General features: G+C 45.5%; 1 long non-coding RNA gene across 3 annotated transcripts in view; it reads left to right on the top strand.

Moving 5' to 3' along the window:
• LOC148683647 (uncharacterized) overlaps nt 1-24471 on the top strand; it is a 37805-nt gene that overhangs the window by 4588 nt on the left and 8746 nt on the right. Inside the window, exons 2-3 of one of the 3 annotated variants that reach the window (XR_015946766.1) lie at nt 6341-6439; nt 12117-13668. This is a non-coding gene — a long non-coding RNA (uncharacterized LOC148683647). Of the gene's footprint in view, nt 1-6340; nt 6440-9831; nt 10034-12116; nt 13669-24471 lie in introns of those variants that run through there. The other 2 variants (XR_015946764.1, XR_015946765.1) reach the window with 2 other exon arrangements.

Raw genomic sequence — 24471 nt, 5'->3', positions numbered from 1 at the left:
TCTTTGTTGATGTAAGAAGGGAAGAGAAACCGTGTTTCTGGGAAGGAATTTTGTCTAACTCCATTTTGCTGGCCATCATGTACACATTTCCCCGAGAGAAAAACTCATCTGATTTCAAGGGAGTTTCATAGATTTCATATTATTCTTATCCGCATAACAACAGAGGGAAATATTTAATTTGGCAAAGTAATGAGAGGCCCACCCGTTACGTCCACGAGGACGTTTATAGCTTCACATGATTTCTCTTGCTTTTTATTGAAAACTGGCCAGATGCTAATAGCCGCAAATTACAAAGACCCGAGGAACGGAGCTTGCTTTCAGCTTCACAATATTCACGAACCCTCCTCTTGCAAATCCTTTCACATCCCCCATAACACTGGTGTGGCTTAGCAGAGAGCTGGCATGGTGTTGTGGTTAGAGTGTTGGATTAGGACCTGGGAGACCAGGGTTCAAACCCCACTCAAGCCAGGAAGCTTCCTGGGTGACCTTGAGGCTGCCCTTGCTTCTCAGCTGAACCTACCTCAAAAGGTTGTTGTGGGGATTAAACGGGGCAGTGGGGGGGGGACCATGTACGCCACATTGAGTTTTTCAGAGGAAAAGGTGAAATATGAATGCAAATAAATAAGATATAGGAAGCTGGCTTGACAGTAGGGCACCCTGTCTTTGCATCTTTGCATATTCAGAGCTCAGTGCTCTGAATTTGGAGCAGGAACAGCCTTACAAACCTTTGAGCAACATGACATGGGACACAATCCTGACACCGAAAATACTGAACTATGTATTGATTTAATGTGTTTGTTGAAAGCACCTTGAGCTAAAAGGCTCCCAGAGCAGCTTACACAGCAGCAATAAAAACAAGACAACCTGTCTGCAGGTTTTGCCATCTAAATGGCATGACACAAAAGGAAAACAGGAGGAGGCAGGAAGAAGAAAACACACAAACCCAGGTAGTGGTTGCAGTTGTGATGGGAACAGTTCACAGAGAGGGAGAGCCCAATGGAGCTGGCCTCTCAGCAGAACTGATGGAGTTGCCCTGTTCCCCATCTCTCCTGGTGCTATAACTCGATGAAATTAGAGTGCTTTTTCCAAAACAAGAGTACCTGTATAGTCTGTTTGTCCTGAATGTCAGCTGAAGCTTTCTGTTGTTGTTTGTTTTTTAACCTAACCAGCTAAAATGTCATCACACCGATGATGGGACAATTCTTTTTTTTCCCTGACATGGTTAGCGTCCTCCTTTAATGAGCCTCCTTTATTTTGTATGGCACCCTAAATTACAGGGTATCACAAAGCAATTAAGTGGGAAGAATTCAGAGTGCAAGGAACACACAAGCCTGCACACACACACACACACAGAGAGAGAGAGAGAGAGAGAGAAAGAGAGAGAGAGAGAGTTACCCTGCAAAATGGGTTTCAGATGCGGCTAATATTGCTCATATTAAAAACTAGCGAAGCAAAACACCCTTTCATCTTATTTTAATTGAGGGGAGAGGCACATATCTAAACCAATTATCTGTACTATCTTGCTGTTCCAGATCATTGTGTCTTGAGTTTTCATATGAGACAGGAAAGGCTACAATGCCGTCGGCAACTGTCCAAGTTTATGCTGGGCCTACAAAGTGGCGCAAATCAGCATCTGGGCTACACAAGGGAACAGAGTGTTTAGCACAGGACTCAGCACCAAAGCCACTGCTGCCACTATCACATTTTCGCAATGCCATTATAAAGTACCAAGTTAGGATAGATGGATCTGTCCATATCAGTTTCTTTGCATTTCTCATTTTTCCAAACTTAAATTCAGTTCTCAATTTTTCCACATCGGTTTGTGATTAGATAGGCAGGCAAGTAGGTACCGTGTTTCTCCTAAAATAAGACGGTCCTCAAAAATAAGCCATGTCAGGCTTTTCATTAGTAGAAGAAATATAAGACATCTCCCGAAAATAAGCCGGGGGGGGGAGCAGGTCTGGCAAGGAAAGGAAGGCATTTAAGCGCCTTCGGAAGAGCCGGCAAGAGGCAACAGCGCGCTTGCTGGCTATCTTCTTCTTTTCATGCCACTCGCAGTGGCCGTCTCCAGCGCCGCCGCCGTGCTTTGGGGCTTGGCGCGTGCCCACAGCCACCTCCGCAGCCCCTGGGATTACCGTTGCTGCAGCCGCGCTCCTGGGCGCTCTCGGCACTTTCCCTGCGGCCGCCTCACTGTGTTTTGCGGGGGTGGGAGCCGCTTCGGGGAGTGCAGCGCAGCGCGAAGAGCCTGGTGAGAGGCAGCTGCGGCTGCAGGTGAAGCCCGGGATCTGCGTGGGCGACTGGGGACGAGCGCCCTGAGCGCTGCAGCGGTAGTGAAGAGGCGCTTCCTCCTCCCTAGTCTCAGTATTTCTCAGAACAGGGAAGAGGAAGGGGACAAAACTAGAATTGGTTGCCTCCACCTGTCGTTGTTTGTGGCTCTTCCTGTCATTCACTTGGCTCCACCTAGGGTTGAGCTTCCTCTTTTCTGCCCTTGCAGTTCCAATGGGCACCAGCCATCACTGATTTAGTCCATTATATTTGTGTGTGCTACTGATACTGATATGCTGATATGTCATGTTATCCTACACACACACACACACACACACACACACACACACACACACACACTTACATACTTTTAAAACAATGGCTAACAAATTGTCAGGGATAGGGCACTTTTGCCACTTCCAAATGTGTTTATGAAAAACAGCATATATTTTTGACTCAATCCTAACATTTTGCTTAATAGTTAATTCAGTCCTTCTCAAAAATAACAGCAGCTGGTAGCAGGTGTGAGTTCCTTTCTGAAAAAATATATCATCTAGTAGAAAAGCATAGAATTTGTCTTAAAACCCATGTTGTTCAAACTTTCACTTTAACGTCTCATCTTGTAACTCCCAAACACTGGAAATGGGCTCAAGCGAATTGTTACATATAAGCTTTCAGTTATTAAAGGAAGTAACTTGAGATGTTAAATTTGGCATCTGTCCAGAGCACAGAGATTCCTTCCCCCTTCTAAACCCCACAAGGGGTGTGTGTGTGCGTAGCTCCGTCAAGCTCCAATACTCATTATAAATGACCTCATTTTATAAATAATGGAAGGAAAAACAATACATTCAACAGAAATGAGATTAGAGCATCGGCGGAGAGGTGGAGATGAATTGCAAATGCCGAAAACGTCTGGTAGTTATTCCAAGGAAGATAAATTTTACGTTAAAAGGCCCCCAGTGGGGCAGTGCAATTGTTAAGAATGAACTAAATAAGCAAACAAATGAGAGAGGGACAGAGAGAATGAGCTTTTGTTTCATTTCAATAGAAATTATGACAGTATGATATGGAAGAAGAGGACTCGTCCATTTTCAATGAGGAACATAGGAAACTGCTGTAGCTCAGTGGTAGAAGGTCGCAGGTTCAGTCCCTGACATCTGTTGCCAGTCAGTGTAGTGCCCTTCAGATTTTGCTGGACTACAACTCCCATAATCCATGACCACTGGCCATGCTGGTTGGGACTGAAGGGAGTTGAAGTTGATGTGGACAAAACAGACCTACAGTAGATGGACCATTGGTACGACTGAGTATAAGGTGACTTTTTATTGTTCCAATGCCTTATACTTTACACCAGGCATCCCCAAACTGCGGCCCTCCAGATGTTTTGGCCTACAACTCCCATGATCCTTAGCTAACAGGACTAGTGGTCAGGGATGATGGGAATTGTAGTCCAAAACATTTGGAGGACCAAAGTTTGGTGATGCCTGCTTTACACCATTTGTCCATCTAGTTTGGTACGGTTTACTCACTGACTGAGAACAACTCTCCAGGGTTTCAGAAAGGGTTCTTTCTCTGCCTTACCTGAAGGCACCAAGGCTTGAACCTGGGATTTTCTGGATTCAAAGCAAATGCTGTACTACCAGGTTTACACATCCTCTTACATCACTCAGTTACTTGGACCCAGAACTCACTAACAGCAGGAAATGTTAGCCTATCTCAGTTATACCGCTGTAGACTGCATGAGGCAATTTGCAGGATACTTAATAATAATAATAATAATAATAATAATAATAATAATAATAATAATATCTCTTGCATATAGAATAGCAGATGAAAATGAGAAGCTTACAGCAGAAAATGTCTGCTATTTAATTTCTACGCCACCTAAGAGAAGGATGAGAAAGCAAACACCCTCCTCTCTGGCAGGGCTTGAGGGGTATCAAGCCTCTCACCCTACAATACAACTACCAGAGAAGACATTCCACTTATTTGGGGTGGGGGATTCTGCAAAAATGGAAGACCTGGTGTTACCACCGCCCCAGTTCCAGGCCCTCCATGCCCCCAGGTGAAGAGATGGCTCTGAGTCTGGACTAAAAACCTGGCTAAACAGTGCAGTGCACACTGGACATCATTTGCCGAGTCCTTTTTTGGAGGATGAACCATGAGACAATGTTCATCTAGAAAAGGGCGGAGCCAACTTTATAAGTGCTCAGTTGCAGCTGAGCTAGTGCTGGTGCAATCAATGCCTAACCTACTCAGCATGGTGTGGTTTCTCGGTTGGACAGCTCCCCTCCTGCTTTGGCAACTTTGCCACAGATTGACTTCTAAGCTTGCTGGACAGCTCCCCTAACTTTGCCATTGAGACAGGAGTCGACGTTGCTCTGCAGCAGTGGAGGAAATGGGTTGAGTGAGCACACCCACCAGTTCAGCTATGCAATGATGTCACGCTATGGCCTGGTCTGCCCGGGTAGCAGAATTGGGTAACTGAACAGACTGCACCACTTTGGTCTACAGATGGAGAGGGGTTTTTTGCTCCCTCGTGGAAACAATTCCTTGCAGGCATTCTCTGCAATTATTTTAGGATGAAGACAGTTTACAATAAGCAGGAAAAAACAGTTACTATTGTTAGATGTTTTGGTTATTTTCTGAATCAATTGCAATTATTACAATGGCCTGGTTCACACATAACCCTAAAGCATGGCTCCTAAGTTATTTATTAAAAACTATGGCTTAGTGTTATGTGTGAACCCTACCTGACAGCTTAACTATGTTTACTGCCAACTATGATTCTATGAAATCATGAACTGAGGCCATGGTTTGTTGTTGGCTTACAAACACGTGTTTGTTTGTTTGTTTTTTTAAAAAAACTTTGACTTGCATTATACATTAACACAGTGTTAGCAGAGTTTGCAGCTTGGGTGAATTAGATTGGCATAATCACTTAGTTTCTGTAGTGCAAATGCTTTATTCATGCAGGTAATATTTACAGGATTAGTGGAGATGAGAGAGAGAAAATAATAGACATATTGTCTGGAGAGAATCGCAAACAAAATGGCTCAGCTTTTAGGGCTGGAGTTAGGCACAGAGGCTTACAAGCAAGTGCTGACCAGATTGCTACACACACGGTGCCTTCATATGGTTTAAAGTTACACATGCATTAGCTAGAAGTTCAGGAGAAAATAAATATATTTGCTTTTCCCCAACACCTAGCAACCATCCTTAACCATGGTTTCCTTTATCACCCCAGCCCAGAAGCACAACAAACTACAAAAGCATGAGGCAACAGCAGCTGGAAGAGGGTGGGTGGGAAGCAAAATTGGGAGAAAGAAGCCATGGCTTCTTTGATGATCTGTGGGACCACTCATGGTAAACTTGTGGTTTGTTAAAGAAACCATTGTTTTGCATTGTGTTGTAAATCAATCCCATATTGATTTGTTAGTTGAGTCTTTCAGCAGGTGGGCACATGGATAAACACCCCTTGGATGTTTACCATCTCCCCTTGGATGGTAGTCTTTGACTATCAGAGACCTAACACAATTGCTCTAATAAAGAGCTTTGATAATTCATTTTTAAAAGGACCTAGTTCATATCCAAAAAAGTAGCTAATTCCACTTCACATTCAGCCCTTTATAAAATAAACCCATTTGGTTCACACTCAGTTGCCCTCAGATTCATCCAAATGATCCTCTGCTAAATAAATTAACAAATAAGCATTCAGAATGTTACAAGCTCCTATTCTGATGTATAAAATAAACTTAGGAAGACAAAGAAAACATCAACACACAAACACAGTTGAATGTGAATTATTTAATTTCCCCCAACAATTACATTGTTTAAGCTTAAAGTTCCAAAGAGTCTAAAGAGTCAAACAAACAAAACACATGTGTAAGACAATTAAGTTGTAGACAAACAAGAAATTGTCCAAAGGTGAACCCCAATTCACCTGGCAATTATAGGAACTACTTATTGTTTCTCAACATTGGATGTAAAGTTGGTATGTTGGACTGGAGAAAGACTATTGTTGACATTTTTTTGATGATGATAATAATAATAATAATTGGAAAACCCCTTTTAGGCTTTTTATGTGGAAGAGAAAATGAACGAACTTGAGACCTGAAGAATGGGAAAATATTGCCCAGCAGAAGGAGGAACAGAAGGATACAATCCTGGAAAGGTGTGTGTGTGTGTGTGTGTGTGTGTGTGTGTGTGTAAATGATAGAGGAAGAAACTACTTACAGGTAGACGTGGGTGGTGCTGTGGGTTAAACCACAGAGCCTAGGGCTTGCTGATCAGAAGGCCGGTGGTTCGAATCCCCGCAACAGGGTGAGCTCCCATTGCTCGGTCCCAGCTCCTGCCAACCTAGCAGTTCAAAAGCACGTAAAAGTGCAAGTAGATAAATAGGTACCGCTCCGGTGAGAAAGTAAACAGCGTTTCCGTGTGCTGTTCTGGTTCTCTAGAAGCGGCTTTGTCATGCTGGCCACAAGACCTGGAAGCTGTACGCCGGCTCCCTCGGCCAATAACGCGAGATGAGCGCTGCAACCCCAGAGTCGGTCACGACTGCACCTAATGGTCAGGGGTCCCTTTACCTTTACTTCCAGGTGCAGTTCAGAGAGTTTTGAACTTATTGAGTGAACATAGACTCATAGAATCATAGAACTGTAGAGTTGGAAGGGACCAACTGATCCAAGCCAACGTCATTAAAATGAACTCGTTCATTCCAAGCCCTGCTCTAATTTTTATTAATTTTCGCATACCACATATTCCATTATCAAACATTTGGGCTCATTTCATTTATTATCTTTACAAAAATTCCCGATGATCGACTTCCACACTACTTTCTTCTGCTATTTTTATATTCATGCGTTTGGTTGCGCGGTATAACATTCCTTATCATTTCAGTCTATTTTCAACATTCTTCATATCGTTTTTAAACCTTCATCCTCTTTCTTTTGTACTTATATTTTCTTGTTTAATCCTCTTTGTGTGTGTGTGTGTGTGTGTGTGTGTGTGTGTATGCGTATTTAATTTTTATTTTATTTTTTACTATACATTGTACTTGTATTTTCTATCTGTATGTCCAATAAAGATTTCTAATTTGTTGTTGTGGGTTTGTTTCCTTCTGTGAGTAATTTCTTATTTAAGGTGTTAGTTTGTTTCAACTATCTTATCTATATATGCTATAAATTTCCCCCATTCTTTCATGTACACCCCGCTGCCTTGCTGTCTTATTCTCGATGTTAGTTTTGCAATTTCCATATATTCCACCATTTTCCTTCTCCAGTCTTCTATTTCCCGCTTTCTAATGGAAAATGAGTTATTTTTACACACATCCCTTTGATTAGTTCAGTCTCTCCCCAATAATGTATTGAACTACATATAATACGCGCACATGTGCGCGCACACACAAACACACACAAAATGTTTGAGCATATTCTTGGAATGTTTTAGCCATGGGAGTGCACACTGATGCCTTATCTCCATAGCAAGCCCAAAGCATGTTCCTTCTATCAGGCAAGACGAGCACTGCAAACCTTGCACTCCAAAACACAACGGGCATTCTTGTATGGCTCACTCTGATTCTTTATTGAAGTCAGAGAGCTAGCTTTCTTTCTTTCTTTCCTTCCTTCCTTCCTTCCCGCCTTCCTGCCTTCCTACCTTCTTTCCTTCTTTCTTGAGCACTTGAGCTGGAAGGTCCTAGTCTACTAATTCCTATGCTAGCTTTCTCCTCACAATGGGTTATTCAGAAGGGGTTTCCCCTTCCTCCAGCCTGGTGGTATGACCCACCCAACAGCTCAGAACTCTGCCACCTCTGTCTGCTGCCTGTTGTAGACCAGGACTAATGTGAAACAGATGGGCCTTCCCTGGACTTGCCCCACTACACTGTGTAGAGGCTTAGCTGCACTGATTAGATTTGGTGAGGTATCCCCTGAAAGAATGTGGATGTCACAATTCTGCACATGCAGACCTGTGGCATGTGAGGCGATGGAGGCTGAGCATCTAGAAATGGCAGCCGTACAGCCCTCGACCCCTTGGGCCAAGGCTGGAGAACAACCGAAAGTTATGGAGCGCCAGAGCTAATGATTCCCTTTAGGATTGCATCACTGCATTCAGACTGAGTCATGGCGTGGAAATTTGGGGAAACAAGTCAGAATTCATTATAAAGAACGTGATCAAGGCTGTTTCAGTCTCCATGTATTGCTTGAATTATGCAAACATAATAAGTGTAACAAATCTTGAGCACATCTGGGGAAGCCTGGGGGAAGTCTAGAAGTGATTTTTTTAAACCAGGGCAAATGTTGAAACGAAGTCATGGCTGACTTTGGGATGCTTTGAGCTGTCCATTTACTCAAGACAAATTTGCAATTTGTTCTGAGACAACCCAGAAACATTCAAGTTCTGGGCTGGCATGTCCTTGGGGGAGGTTATTTCTAGCTCTGAAATAAAATTTAGCAGCATTTTAAAAATTTAAAAACATTTTAAAATTGAGATTTCATCTTAGGCAATTTCATTTCTTTCTTTCTTTCTTGTTTGGATACTTTCATCCAAACCCGTTGATTAATTTCAAGTCACAATCCATTCTTTCTACACTGAAGTCCAAGTTAAAGATTTTAACAACAGTTTTAATTTATATTTTTGAGCACTTTTGGCCAGTATTTTGCAAGCAATTTCCCCTTTTATAATGCATTGCAGTGAACAACTTGCTCTGGCAAGTGCTGGAAGGGAATTTGAGGCCTTTTCAGCCTCTGTATCCCAACCCACCTCTCCTAGCTCCACCTCTTTTTAGAGAGTCCCTTAAAAGGGTTAGTCCCTGCAGTCCTCTGGCCTGAAAACAAACACTTCTCCCTTGCTTCATGGCCTCCCTCCTGGACCACTCCCTGTGAGGTTTGACTGACAAGGTAATGTTGGAGGAACTCAGTTCCTCAGGCCCAGTGGAAGGTGCCCATAATGGTTCTGGCTCTGAATCTATGCACCCTGGAGCTGTAGGAACTATGGATTGAACAGTTTCCTACTTACTAGTTTCAAGGTTCAGTGGTGCCCTGACTACTAGGCTCAGAGCCAGGAAACTGGTCCAGCTCCATAAGATCACAGGAACTTAGGAAGCTACCTTAGACTGAGTCTCAGGCTATTGATCCATCTAGCTCAGTTTTGCCAGCACTGACTGGCAGCAGCTTTCCAGGGTTTCAGGCATGGGATCTCACCCAGTCCTGCTTAGAGATGTCAGGGATTGAACCTGGGACCCAGAGCTCTGGCCTTAGCTCCTTACTTAGGGACGCTGTAGCCTCCGAAATGATTTCCTGGTCATTGCTGGACTCCAGAGTCATGATGTCTGTTGACCTTGGCTACGAAATGGGCTCATAGGATATAAAGAAGGGAGGAAGCGTCCGTCCCCCCGCCACACTATTGAACTCACATGGCATCCTGGACATCCAGCCGTAGCTGCCCCCCTCCCCCTCCCTGTTTTGTACCCGGTAATGCCTGAAACTATCAATAATCATAAGGCCAGTACTCTCAATGGAGTTGACAGATTACATCTCTTGAGTTCCTTTATTGGGCCTTGTTCCGCAGAAAAGCTTGCAAATTGCTCAGATCTCAACTAACAAAGCCACTGTTCGCTCCCGGGAGCCTCTCTGGATATCCTGCACGATAACATGTGAATTGCTGAGAATTACTCAAGATAAAATATCCTTTACAACATCAAAGTCGCCTGTTTCCAAGCTGTCAGCTGCAGGTATGTGAAAGTTCTGACAGGCTGAAGATGGAAGGAAGAGATAAAGGGGAAATTAAAGAGAGAGGGCGGGAGGGACTGGGGAGTCCAATTCTGTGAATGGGGAAGGGAGGAAAACACACACACACTTTATCATCGCTTTGGCACCAGAGTTTCTCTGGTGGGGATTAGCGCAGGCTCCTCGGAGGTGTGAGCAAAAGAATTATGGATTTGGCCTCGGAAATTGGCAACCAATCCTGCTCAACTTCAGCAAAGGACAAGCTGCGACCTCCGGTTACATAGCGTACAATGCACATAGGGTAACAATGCCTTGCGCGTATCGGTAATCAATCTTTGGGGCTTTGATCATTTTGATGCTGGCAGAGCGGGTCCATACAGTCCCAGCTATGAATTTCTAAAGTGAAGGCTGCTGGAACTCAGTATTCTGTTCCGGAGGGAGGGGATAGTTCTGCATCATCTCACAGGGCTTAGTAGGCTATGAGTGTTTGGAGCACATTCTGTTGGGAAATTCTGCTGCCCACGTCCCATGCAATTGAGTGCTCGTTGCACAAAAGCACACCCGTGCTTCTGCAATATCTGTTTATGGAGAAATATACAGGAATATATTCCTTCCCTAGGCAACCCACTGATACTTCCTGACGCAGCTTTGGTATAAAAAGGTAAAGGACCCCTGGACAGTTAAATACAGTCAAAGGCAATTACGGGGTGCAGCACTCATCTCGCTTCAGGCTGAGGGAACCAGTGTTTGTCCACAGACAGCTCTCTGGGTCATGTGGCCAGCATGACTAAACAGTGACTGGCGTATGGAGGGTGGTGATTGTTGTGACGTGGGGGTTCGTGATTTCAGCTCCCTTGACATAATATGCTGGAGATAGTTCTCTAGTAACACTTCTTTATTAAAGCAAACAAGACTGAGCTCTGAGGAGAGGAAAGCTACATTTATAGGGACAGGGGACTAGCTAGAAAGGGATACATTTTGGAGGGAACAATATCAGGCAATCACAGTGCTGCCTTTTGGAGGAAACCAATAAGACAGAGGATCCAAATACAGCAGCTTAAATGAACCAATAGTAGCTGTACCTTCTGGAATCAAAAGGCAGTTACTTTACCCTAATGCAAATACAGACAATAGTAATACAGATATAAAATCCTTTGACTCAATACGCAACAGTGATGAGTGCCAGAGTGCGCAGAAACGCTGTTTACCTTCCCGCCACAGCGGTACCTCTTTATCTACTTGCACTGGCATGCTTTTGAACTGCTAGGTTGGCAGGAGCTGGGACAGTGCAATGGGAGCTCACCACCATCGTGCAGATTTGAACCACCATCCTTCTGATCAGCAAGCCCAAGAAATTCAGTGGTTTAGACCACAGCGCCACCCGTGTCGCTATAAATGCATGCAGGTCAGCCTTGGGTCTTTGGCTGAGAAAATTGCCCAGTTTAGGCTTCCAGGGATGGAAGGATCTGTCAGTTTTGGTTCTCTTGATTTTCTCATCCCCCCACCACTTCACTTCAATTCTCCACATTTCTGTAGCAGTTTGAAATTATTATTATTATTATTATTATTATTATTATTATTATTATTATTATTATTATATCCTTCTGATTCAGTGTAAGGCAGTTCCTGTGTTTCTGTGCCTTAAGGGAAGGCACAGCAAGAGAGCATCTGCTTCGAATGCAGATAGTCCCAGGTTCATTCTCCAGCATCTCCAGGTAGGGCTGGGAAACATTTCCTGCCTGAAACCCTGTAGAGCTGAATTGGGTTCATCTCGCTTAGTGTTGTCTACACTTTCTGCTTGGAGAGAGAACGCTCTATCACATTGCACACTGTAACTATGGAGAATGCACACAAGTTTTATCCATGTTTTTATCTTCCCCAAAACCTTTTTCTTTTTTTTTCTATACTGGCAGTCTGGACATGCACTTGTAAGATTTTGTGATTCTACACTGACTCAGTGGTTATGGAGGCTATTTGGGTGGGTGGGTGGGTGTCCCACTTTGGTTAGCACCCCCTCCCTGGCTGATACACTGCCTGAGTCAAATTACAACTCCCATCCCTCCAGGCCATTCTGTTGGGCTACCTATGAAATAACAGCTCTTACTGTAACCAAATATTTCCATTCAGGAAAGCCAGTTCGCAACCAGCAAAGGAGGAGACGTCTTCATTCATTCCCAGAGGCTGGTGAAAGGTCCTTTGTTCTAAGCAGGAGCACCTGGAAAGGATGTTGCTTGAGGCCTGGAGGCCCTCTGAGTCCATGACTCCAAGCAGCTGTGGTGGCCCCTCACATTTGATCCTGCATGAACACAGTGGGATGGCTGTGTGTGTGTGTGTGTGTGTGTGTGTGTGTGTGTGTATCTCCCCAGTGCAACCAGTAGCTACTTGCTTTTCCTGTAATAGCCCAATAAGAACATTAGAAGAGCCTGCTGATCAGATCAATGGTTCATCCAGTCCAGCATCCTGATCTCAAAGTGGCTTCCCAGATGCCCATGGGGAAACCTCAAGCAGCACCTGAGCACAAGAGCACACTCCCCTCCCGTGGCTTCGTCCATGAATTTGTCCAATCCTCTTTTAAAGTCATCCAAGTTGGTGGCCTTTATTCTTACTCACATTTTCTCTAAACTAAAAAGTCCCAAGTGCTGCAACCTTTCTTCATATGGCAGCCACTCTCCTTGATCATTTTGGTTGCCCATTTCAGACCGTGCTGCCCTTGGAAGCCATGGAGGGCACCATCCCATAGCTGGACGCCATCTTCTCCTTTGCTTCAGGCAGCAAAATGTATTGGACTCACCCTGAGTGGTCATCCTCTGAGCCCAGTGCTCTCCCACCCCCTCAGCAGTGTGGCATTACAAATCTCAATGGACTAAGGATTCACAGAAAAGTTGGGGGATGTGTACAATTACAATTAATGGCGCTACCCAAACTCACAATTGGGCAGTTTGTAGGTCAAATAGGTTAAGTTGAGAAATGCTTGAATCTGTGTCAGGCTCAGTTCAGTATTTAATATTCTTGTAATTTAGCTGCATGAGGAGTTGTAGACTCAGAATTGGAAGACGCTTCTGAATATAGATATTGATTAACGGTACCAAAAAGTTTGGCCATGTGCTCTTTTAGAAAAATTAACTTAAGAATTAAGGGCACGTATGGGACAAAAGATAAAGGACTCGTTTGAGAAATTGTGGGAAGTGTTTACTGACTATTGATTGGATTATATTCAGGTTTCTTTGTGGGGGGAATTCACAAGCACCTGAACAAGGGCTTTACCTTCCAACCAGAAGAGAGCCTTGCCACTATTCTTGGATGCAGAGAATGAAGGCCCCAAAATAAGTTTATTTCCTTAACCACCCAGGCAGCACCTTCAGGGAGGCAGAGCCTACCACACTTGAGGGCTGGTCAAGCTAAATGATGGTTCGGTTGACTCTACTCCCTGCAGAGAATACATCTCAGGAGGAGAATGGTTCAGCCAATAGTGATCCTTTGGAGCTGTCCAAGGTCCTGATCTTGCCTGCTCACTACTTGAACCAGATACTGCCTGCTTCCCCCCTGGGCCTAAATAATGTTCCAATTGACTCCAGCTCCTTGCAGAGGCAACTTCTTCAGCACCTGCCTTCATGGGGCCCCTTGGAGTTGCTCAAGGTCTTGGATGCACTCTGCCTGACTCAGCTTACTGCCTGTGTCAGGTTCCTGTCCCAAAACAACAACAACTTCCTTACTCTTACTTGTAAGGAAGGAAGAGTTCTCTATTCAGGTGGTGCAGGCTCAACAGCAAACATGGGGTCCAGAAGTCAAGTTTCCGAGGTACAAGAGCAAAGCAGGTGGTACGGTACATAACCTAGATGGAAGCTACTAAGATGTCCCAACAGCTGACACACTCCTCCCGTCAAGCTTTTAAAGATGAGACAGGGCAAGCTCACTAGTGGGACTCTCGAGCCCTATGAATTTGCTCCGGGCACGCATGCATGTTTCATTTGGGCAGGTGTGCCTGATCCACCTATGAAGGTGGTATCTGGTTTTCTGTGACACAACTTTATCTTGCCCTTTTGCTGGCAGCTCTGCTTCCAACTCCTCCTGTTCAGTCCTCCAACCTTCCCCAGTGAGACTCTGTGCCAGAGGGGCAGAGGGAAGAGTAGGTAAATATGCTTCTCTCTCTCTCTCTCTCTGACATCTAAAGTCACAAAGGGAGGACCTTTCTCATTCAATCCTGCATTCCAGCCTCTCAGTCCTCCTCAACCTTCTCCTTCTACAAACGAGAGAAAACTCATTGTGAAATATGTTCACCAACATAAGAAACTGCATTATACTGAGACCAATGTCTGCACTGGCTGAGTCCACTTAGTGATAGCTCCCATGCTTCACCATAATCACTGCTTACCTATCCATAGCACCCACAACTACCAAATAATATTGATACCCCACTTTTCTGTAGGCTAATAAAAGTGGCATGCAATGAAATAGGAACACAGAAAGCTGCCTTACGCTGAATCAGACCACTGATCCCTCTGTATTGCCTAAACTGATTCTGTATTGCATAAACTGATTGGCAGTGGCAATCCACAGTTTCAGAGAGGGGACATCCGTAGTCCAACCTAGAGATGCCAGGGATTGAACCTTGGGCCTACTGCTCTTGGGCCTACTGCTCTGCCACTTAGCCATGCCCTTCTGTGGTAAACAACTGATGCAAAAACCATTTTTACTGCTTGCCCTCCAAAAGGAGAGATTATTTGCAGATATCAGGTTCAGCTCCACACCCACAATCATTTTGTGTGAAAGCACCCTAGCGAATGAAACTTGGGCATGAGCAGGGAAAAGAGTTATTGGCTTGGCTTTTTAGACAAAAGCCTTCATGCTGTACCTAGAACAGCTTAAATGCTCCCCCCAAGTCTTTATTTGGTTTTGATTGCCAGGTTCCCTGATACTGGATACTACATGAAAACCAAACCCGGGGGGAGGGGGGAGAGACCGATCAGGAAGATAGACAGAGAAACACTCAGAATAAGCATCTGTATATTTTGTTTCAAAGGGAAAACCCAGCTATTGTCCTGCTGTCCTTGGTTCTGTTTGAGCCTGGATCCACTTAAAACAGTTAAAGTGATTCAAATACATCCAGCTTTAGAAGGCGGTAGCTTCCTATGAAACCAAACCAGCTTCTTTGCCATTGAAAACTTTTTTAATGCAGAGGATTGTGTGATATGGAGGGGGGGGAAGAGAGAAATAGAAAAGAAAATCCTCATATCTTCCTGGAAGTTTAATGGACAGGTGATCTTGGCTGAAACATCCCTGCAGGGCAAATATCTGGACCTGATATGTGCTCGTTTCATGCCTCACTAACGTTTGATCCTCTTGTTGTCTGAATTTGATTTTTGATCGAATATTTGTATCCCGCTTTTCCAACAATGAAGCTGAGCTCAAAGCAGCTCACACAATAACTAATAAGCATCAAAAACGAACAAGATTTCAGTCAAGATAATTGTGTCTAAAGCACAATGGTGTATAAATACAGCACAAAACAAACAAATCAATCAAATAATTAATACAATTCAGTACAAACTCATATGGCTGCTGAGTACCAGCCCTATGCCAGTTGACCTATTTTTTTATGGGAAGGAGCTTCTTCACACAGTACAGCAGCATAGTCCCAGGCAACAAGTTCTTCCATGTTTTTTAGCCCCAACTTCTTTTACATGGCATCAAACAGGTGAAGAGAGAGCTTGGCAGCAGTGCATGAAGGTTGGTGGCCTCCTTCCTCAGTAATTTGCCCAGAAGGAGGAAACGGAGTAGATTTGGTTCTCTCCCACCACCGGAGCAGGAGAATTCTGGGCCATGGAGTGAAGGTCCAGCTTTGAATCGCCTGGGGTTATCTTAACCAGCACGAAGCAGGGAAACTGTGCCTGAGACCCAGAGGGACTCCTGACAGGAGCTCCACGGTGCCTGTTGGAAGATATGGGACAGATTAAGGAAAGTCCTTCTTCATGCTGGGTATATTAAGCTATGGAACTCTCTCCCACAAGAAGCAGTGGTGGCCACCAGCCAAGTTGGCTTTAAAAGAGGATTAGACGAATTCTTGGAGGAGAGGGCTATCAATGGCTACTAGCCATTATAGTTATGCTCTGCCTCCACAGGCAGAGCTAGTAATGCTTCCGAAAGCTGGTTGCTGGAAGCCACAATAGAGGAGAGTGCTTTTGTGGGTTTTCCAGAGACACCTGGTTGGTCACTGTGAGAATAGGATGCTGGATTAGATGGGCCATTGGCTTGATCCAGCAGGCTCTTCTTTTGTATTTATGTACCACTGCCCTCGTCACCCCCACCCCGCCACATCTGGCACCTGAGTCAGTTGTCTCAATCTTCCTAATGGCAGGGCCAGCCCTGCAAACATTACAGGGACATGCCCTGCAAAGCCAATCCCACTTCACTTGGTTTCCTTCAGTGATGAGAGGGTGCCAAAAGCATCCCTATGTGTGCACAAGGCCAGGGCCATCTCAAGCCGGTCGGGCGCCGTGGCGCTGTGGCGCTGTGGCGCTGTGGCGCTGTGGCGCGGAGATCGCTCCGGCGCCCTAGCCCTGGTGGGCGGGCGCAGTGTGCAGCATGGCACCCTGGTGCCCCGTGCCACTGAGACTACCCCTAGAGCCGGGCCTGCACAAGGCAGGACTGGACTGAGAGGAAACACACAACAGGTGACGCCTCCTCTGAGCACTTTTCAGTACCAATCTCTAAGCCCCAAACTGAACAGACGCATGAGATTCATGGGCTTGTTGATTTTCTCTTCTCTTTCTCTTTCCAAATTTCCTTAAAAATAAAGGGACTTTTGTTTGCTTTTTAATGACAAGGAACAGCTGTCAGGTGCATGGTAGACAGCCTCTCTGTGCTTACAGGAAAGCCTTGCCAAGGACATTGTGGGCTTGTCAAGAAGTGTGGGTACCCAAAAATAAAGGCTATAGCATGTTAAGTGTGCTGAGAGTGTCTAGGAGAGCCCTATTCCCTTCTCAGAGCTGCAGTTCCCAGAGTGAACAGGGAGCTATGGGAATTGTAGCTCTGGAGACAGGGGGGCAAGGGCTTCCTAACAACCCATAACAACCCATAGCAAAACTGCAGCTCCCATAATTCTTTGAGGGAAGCCATGACTTCTTAAAGTGGTATAATAGCATTTTGAATGTGTGGTGTAAACGCAGTCATCATCCTGTGGCCACCTAGAAAGTAAGGTGAGCACACAAACAAACAAAAACCCTGTGCCCCACTCATAAGGATTTCACCCACATACTATATATATATATATATATATATATATATATATATATATATATATATTCCTCCCTTTGATCATTCTCAGATGTAATTCGAATTCCCATTAATTTCTTTTAACAAATTTTTATTGGTACTTAAACAACTGCAAATACAATAACGAACAAATCGGCTCCCGAACGTCAAAAACCCAGAAGTAAGTGTTCCAGTTTTTGAACGTTTTTCGGAAGCCGAACATCCGATGTGGCTGTTGGCTTTTGTTTCCAGGGCACCTGCGCCAATCGGAAGGCGCTCCTTGGTTTTCGAACGTTTTGGGAGTCGAACAGACTTCCAGAACAGAATACGTTCAAAAACCAAGCTTCCACTGTATTTTGTTTCATTTTCAAAAAAGAGGAAGAAAAAGGACAGTGGGGGAGGACCAGCTATATTGAGCCTCCCAAGTCCATTCTTGGGCATGGCTTGGAAGACCTTCCAGAGCATCTTCAATGCCTATGAAGCCCAGGTTCAGACAGCAGCCTGTGAACTAGCCACAGTTGTCCCGACTGAGCTTGGGATTCCACATGTCTGGAAGTAGGCTTTCTACACCCAGATCCCTAGATGATGGAGAATTGCCTGCAAGTGGCTGCAGCTCCCACAGTTCCCCAGCCTGATCCAGCAGCTGTGGTTGGGCATGCAGCCCAGTAAACAAAGCTGGAATCCAGCTGTTCGGATGTTTGGGACAGGGAATAGGAGACAGAATCCAGCCCCCCTCTCCACCTCCTTCCTTCCCTGCCAAATGACCGGTTTGTGGAATTTCAGGTCCTTTTAATAGGCTGCACTTGTTGAGGCCTGGCTGCTGCTTGCACACACTGCAGCAGCTGAGGGCACCGCCATTTTTATTTCCTGCACTGCGCCCAGTGTCCTATTGCTCCGGGAGAGGAATTGCCCACCTTTCTTAGACCTGCGGGCAAACAGCTCTGAAAAGTACATAAGGGTGAAAGAGGAAGTGGACAAGAGCGTCACCCTTCCCCGCTTCCTCCTTTGGTTCAATGTACTTTTTTCACTGGAGAAAAGGTAATCACACTTGCTACCTCATGACCAAGGGGGCAGTGAATGGGGACAGGGGCTAATAGGGGTTCATAGGCTTTAGAGACAGACCTCGAGGATGCTATTGCACCCATGGGTGCCACATTGGTGCCACATGCTTCTGGGTCATGGTCGGAAATTAAAATGGCAGAGCATCCAGTCCTGTCTGCCTAGTACAGGCATCCCCAAACTGTGGCCCTCCAGATGTTTTGGCCTACAACTCCCATGATCCCTAGCTAACAGGACTAGTGGTTGGGGAAGATGGGAAGTGTAGTCCAAAACATCTGGAGGGCCAAAGTTTGGGGATGCCTGGCCTAGTACTCTGATGAGGTGTGTGTGTGTGAGAGAGGGGGGGGGAGTGGGGAGGATTAACTGGGGTCCAAAATCAGTCATCAGCAGTAAGCCTTGCTGAGGCCTGACAGTTGACCAAAGGTGCTACTTACTGATTCTGTTTTTTTAGCCCTGTATTTTTATGGGGCACATTCCCTCCTCTGGGTTGTATCCAATGCTTGTCCTCCTCGGAGTAGAACCATTGAAGTTAATAGACATGAGTCACTTAGGTCCGTTAATTTTAATGCGCTTACTCTGAGTAGAACTCTGTCGGCTGCATCTGGACTCTGCTCCGTGCCCAGAACTGTGCGCACCAATCCCTGTCAAAATGTGTGTTAGAAGATGTTGCCCAATTCGTATTGTGACAGTTATTTGAATGATACCGTTTCAAACCAATGCTTACTTTTTAATTAGAGTTGAATTACATTTTACTTCTTGACAGCTAATTAAAATCTATTAAAGGAAACCCTAGTCGCTAAAAAAACCCATCGTTAAAACCGGTTGCTTTGAAAAATTACGCAAATCTGGAACTCATGAACTGAAATTGCACATATTCGTGCCTGTAATGAAAGTTCCCCTGCCCAACGCCCCAGACTGAGCCAACTTTGGAAAAGCTACACTATAAACCTGAAAATACTGCGGTTTTGCTAGAAAAAAAGGAAAAGAAACACCAACACTGCCCCAAATTGCTGAAATAAGAATATTTTATATAAACTGTTACACCCAAAGGAAATACATGGAGACTTCTCCCCCGCTCCATGGCCAATTTCCCCAGTTCCCTGCCATGAACACGAGTGCCAGATTCATTTTAATGATGTGCTGCTTTGAGTGAAGGGAAGACTGCAGCCTAAAAAGTAACTGTGTTTGCTGACCCCTGCAACATCTCAGCTGGGAGTGAGCCCTCGCCCCTCCACACCTCTTCCCCCCAGGGTGGGAGTGGGGAATACTGCTTTCCCTTGCTGTAATAAAATTGCTTTTGTGAAGTCACCAGCCATGATACTAGTCCTCACCGTCCTCTCAAACCTACTTGCAGCCTTAAAAACTTATATGTAAGGAAAGCAGGCCTGGGAGTGGGGAAAATATGAATGTGTTCCTGTAGAACTGAGCCACAAGCTCCCATCCAGTTAGAGATTGGCCCATTCCCATTGCCACTTCCTGTTTGCCTTTAAATGCACACACGCAGACACACGCGGACTGCTTGTTGTGCCGACCACACCTCCATTCTTGACCTGTTTCTTCCATGGTGTTCAGGGCAGCGTATATGAGGTTATCTCATTTCACCCTCACGACAATCCTAGGCTTCAATGGGATAGTTAAACACATGCTTAAGAGCTCAGTCCAAACCCAGGCCGCTACCCAGTGGGGCTGAACAGAGTGGGGGCGGGATGCACATCAGCTGAGGGAGGAGTGGGGGAGGCAAATTACTATGCCAACCTGGAGCTGGTGTGGTGCAGCGTACAGGCCTGGATCAGGCCACATCCTGCCTAGTGCCAGCACCTTGGGATCCAATGGATCGCAGGCTGGCACAGCCCCTCCCTCTCCTTGCCTTCAGAATGTCCCACTTTGGGGCTTTCCACTGGCTGCTCCTGCAAGAAATTTGTTCCAAGTTGCTCCTTGAAGTCTGGACATTCCAAAGTTGTGGCCTGTGTGATTTTGGCCCTTGCGCTGTATCTGATTCATGTAGGCTATATTTGCATGTCCGATCCCCCATGTGAACATCTGGCGCAGGTGCAGTAAGCATGCTAGGTGGGCAGGAAGAAGAGGTGGGCACTCACACCTCTCAATGTAATGGGTTGGATTGCCCAAGGACTGTCACCAACTGATCTGGCTCCTTGTTTTCTTAAGGCACCACACAACTAGGGATGGGAGAGGAATTCAGTTCAAGCTCAGGTGGGCCACAGGTTCCCTTAAGAATATTTCAGGTGTGTGTTTGTTTGTTTCACTTGAAACTTTTTTTCCCAACCCTGCCTTTCCTAAAATTCTCAAGGCAGCTAAACAATTCAAGTATTCTAGAAACGTGTGTGTTTGTGTGTGTATTTGCATATTTTTTGGAACACACAAAAACCCAAACAAAGCACAACAGACCTTCCCCCCCCCTCTTCCCAGACATCCCCTCCTCATGTTGGTTTTGATGTTGGATATTATTTCATGCTTATTCTCAGCTGATGATGACTTAATTGGAATTTAATCGAGAGACAGTCGGGCGGCTGTGACTAGGTGACTGAGGCTGCCATCTGATCTTCAACAGCAAACGTGCGAAGTATAACTTCATCCGTACTTGGGGATGGACTTTGATCAGATCAGGGTGTAGAAGGTGGAGACGCAGGATGAGAAAGTCAAAGATGTCAGAGTCAACTCTGAAGTTTATCATTCCTATCATAGCACCATCTGCCAGGAGGCAGGGCAAACATGTCAATTTCAGTATCTCTCCGTTTTTACATTCTTATACGTTCAGCTCTCCACATTTCTACATCTGTTTGCAATTTTTTAAAAAAAGTTCTCATGAAAACCCATCAGCATTTTTGTGCAAATTTCTCCTACTACACATCATTTTATATGCAATTTTCCCTAAGATGCCTATTTGTGCAATTTCCCCCCATATTATAGAAGGCATTAAGTGTTGGAAGTGCTCCTTTCTATAAACATGTAAGACCGCACTCTGCCCTTTTGCTGAGAGGACACCCCAGGCAGCTGACCTGGGGCAGCATGAACAGGGAGCAAATAGCTGGTTGCTTACAGAGCAATCCTACATTTTGTAGAGGTGGCAATCTGCTGAACAACCTCTGCATCCAGAGCGCCCCTGGCCTAGGAGGGGGAGAACACAGAAAGAGAGCGTTGGAAGACAAGGGAGAGCAATCTGCATCCCCTACTCCACTGGAGACAATGGAAATGGAATTACTTATACCGGGTCCTATTGTGGCATTGCTTTCCGCAATCTTTTTTTCAGCACCTGCACTTTTGGAACTCCCTGCTTATTCAAATCAGGCAGACCCTTCACTGTACCCTTTCCGTCACCTGCTCAGAACATTGACAAGCCTACTGAGACTAGTAGAATACTGACCTGTGTTTCTTGCTTTGCACTTTTCTCTTTCTCTTTATTGTTGTTATTTTGCAATTATTTTGCCTAAATCAGTCGCGTCCCTTATTTTCAACGAGTCTACTCCGAGTAGGTCTAAGACTGGATGAAACCCTGTGTAAACCACTTAAAAGCTACGGATGATTAAGTGGTGTATAATTCCTGTTAAATAAATCCAAATAAAAAAGGAAACACCTGAGCTCGCGGCCATCAGCCTTCACCACATCTACATGGTGGCAGTTAATTTTGGAAATGGAATACTGTAGCTACAAACTGTGAGAAAAGAACTTCATTTTCAGAGTAACTGCTGGATTCTCTTATCAAAGAGGAATTTGCGTGGGAGAATCTCTTTCCAGTCTGTCCATCACTTTGGACCAGTGAACAGCTGCCCCGTGTGGTCGGCCAATGAACTGCAGGCAGCAGCTTCTTAGAGAGGTGCCTTCAGGCCCTGAACTGACTCCTCCCATGCAGGCAAGCCATTGGCTCCTCCTGAGCAGGAAGAGGTGTAAGAGACCTTCCTGTTGCTTGAGCTCTTCCGCCCCAGTTGCTGGCCTGTCTGTGGCTAGTTCACCTTCTTACTCCTCAGGGCAGTCTCGAGCAGGTCGCGCGCCCTGGTGCTGAGGGGCGGAGATCGCTCCGGCGCCCCCGCCCTCGCAGGGCGCAGCATGGCTTCCGCGCGGCTTAGCCGCACAGCGCCCGGCCTACCGGCCCAGCACCCTGCGCCACTGGGACTCTACCTAGAGCCGGCCCTGTTACTCCTGCTTACAACCCAGTTGTGACCTACCAGTAATTGCCTTCTTGAACCATATGCAAACTGAAACCAAACTACCCTTTGAAAACTGTACTTATCTGAATTTTGCAGCACAGTTCTCTAACCAATATGAACAAAAATGTTTATTTTAGGAGAATTTTGCGCTACAATGTTGATGAATTTGCATTAGAACTTTTTGTTGTTGGTTTAATTTTTTTTAAGATACTGTGATTATGGAAGTGTGGAAAACTGAATCTGAGATTGGAAAAATAAGGAACTAGTGCCATATCTGCACCCTGTATTTAAAGTAGCGCTAAAGCACCAAGGCTTCTCCTGAAGAATCCTATTCCCTTCACAGAGCTCCTTGGAAAAAAGGGATTGACTGCTGAACCTCTCTGAGTATTGTAGCTCTGTCAGGAAAATAGGGGACTTCTAATTACTCTCAGCACCCTGAGCAAACCATAGTTCCCAGGATTCCTTGTGGAAGCCCTGACTGTTAAAGTAATATAATAGTGCTCAAAATGTAGGGTTTGGATGTGACCGGAGAGAAACTGGATTTGACAGACTCATTTAATGTTAGTGACAAAGTCAATACCTAAATTTTACATCCAAATTAAAAAACAGCCTTTTCTAAAAAGCATAAAGCAAAACCCTTGGACTTCCAAAAGTCTTGGGGCACGGCAATTGAAGACATGTCATCTCCGTCAAAACTCTCCACTCATGATGAACAACTGTACCCATTTTCCATTAGTCTCAACTTCCACAGGCTTTTGTTTCCCATCTGCCCCTCATTCTGCCACGGCTCAGTCTCGTCTGATGCTTTGCTCATCTCCCGGCCGACCCCCTCCCCAAAGGCCCAGGGCTCTCCGAGACCCCTTCTCCCCTCGTTAGGGAAGTGTTAGGAAGTTGCTGAAGTGCGAAATGAGCCTGCAAAAGCTCGTTGTCCTAATTAAACTTTGACAAGGAGAGTGACAAGAGGCATCCGAGGGGAAACAATGTGGGCAGTGTTTGGGAATCAGCCTTAAGCTGAGAAGGCCTTTGTCCCCGGAACAAAAGCACTTGTTTGCATGTGTTAAAGTCCATTAAACTTCATCAGGCCCAGGTGCAACCCCCTCCCCTCGCCCTGTCTCTCCCCACCCACCCACCCACCCACCCAATCTTCTCCAAGCCAACCCACTGCACCTTCCGAGAGCCAAAGGCCCCAGAATCCTAACTTGGAGACAGTTGGCAGGGCGGACGAGAGGACCTCTCAGCTCCCTCAGGGGGCCGATATCAAAGTAAATATTTTGCTCTGAAATGAATTATTGTTGCTGTTTCCATCAGCCTGCTGCCTGGACTGTCAGGATGAGGGGCACCGGCAGAGGACTTTGTTAATGAGGAGGAAGTGAGGGAAAACCTTCATTAACATGGGAGTAATATAATAGTTTTAAACCAGGGTGGGTGAGAGCAGAGAGGCCTGTGGGGATACACTGCAGTATGTCATATGTTACTCTGGAATACAATTGTATGTGTGCATGAGGAAAGTGGCTAGGGAAAAGCCCTGCAATGGGGAATAAGAACATAAGCCTGCAGGATCAGGCTACTGGCCCTTCTAGCCCAGCAAGTTTTTCTCAAAATGGCCAACCCGATGCCTGTTGGAAGCCTGCATAAGGTTGTTTTGCTCAAGTCCTCCTTGCGGTAGAATTTGTCTGATCCCTTTTTAAAGCCATCCAAATGTCTGGTCAACTCCCGTCCTGAGTGACTGGCCCAGCTTCACGGCCGAGTGGGGATTTGAACCCTGGTCTCCCAAGTTGTAGCCTGGCGCTCTAACCACTGTGCCACACTGGCACTCAGACACACATACACACGTCTCGGATGGAAGGAGAGCTCCATAAAGGGATGCCATTTTCACCAGCATCCCTGTGGAAAGTATGGCTGCAAATCCCATTGCATAAGCAGTTGGTTGAAAAATATGCTCTGTTAGCCTTTATGTAAACAACACAAGCAGAGAAGATGATGATTATGATTGCAAATTGTCCTGCCTT

This window comes from Zootoca vivipara, chromosome 13, assembly GCF_965207765.1.
Source record: "Zootoca vivipara chromosome 13, rZooViv2.hap1.1, whole genome shotgun sequence".
Taxonomy (NCBI): Eukaryota; Metazoa; Chordata; class Lepidosauria; order Squamata; family Lacertidae; genus Zootoca; species Zootoca vivipara.
This window is presented reverse-complemented; position numbering and strand designations above follow the sequence as displayed.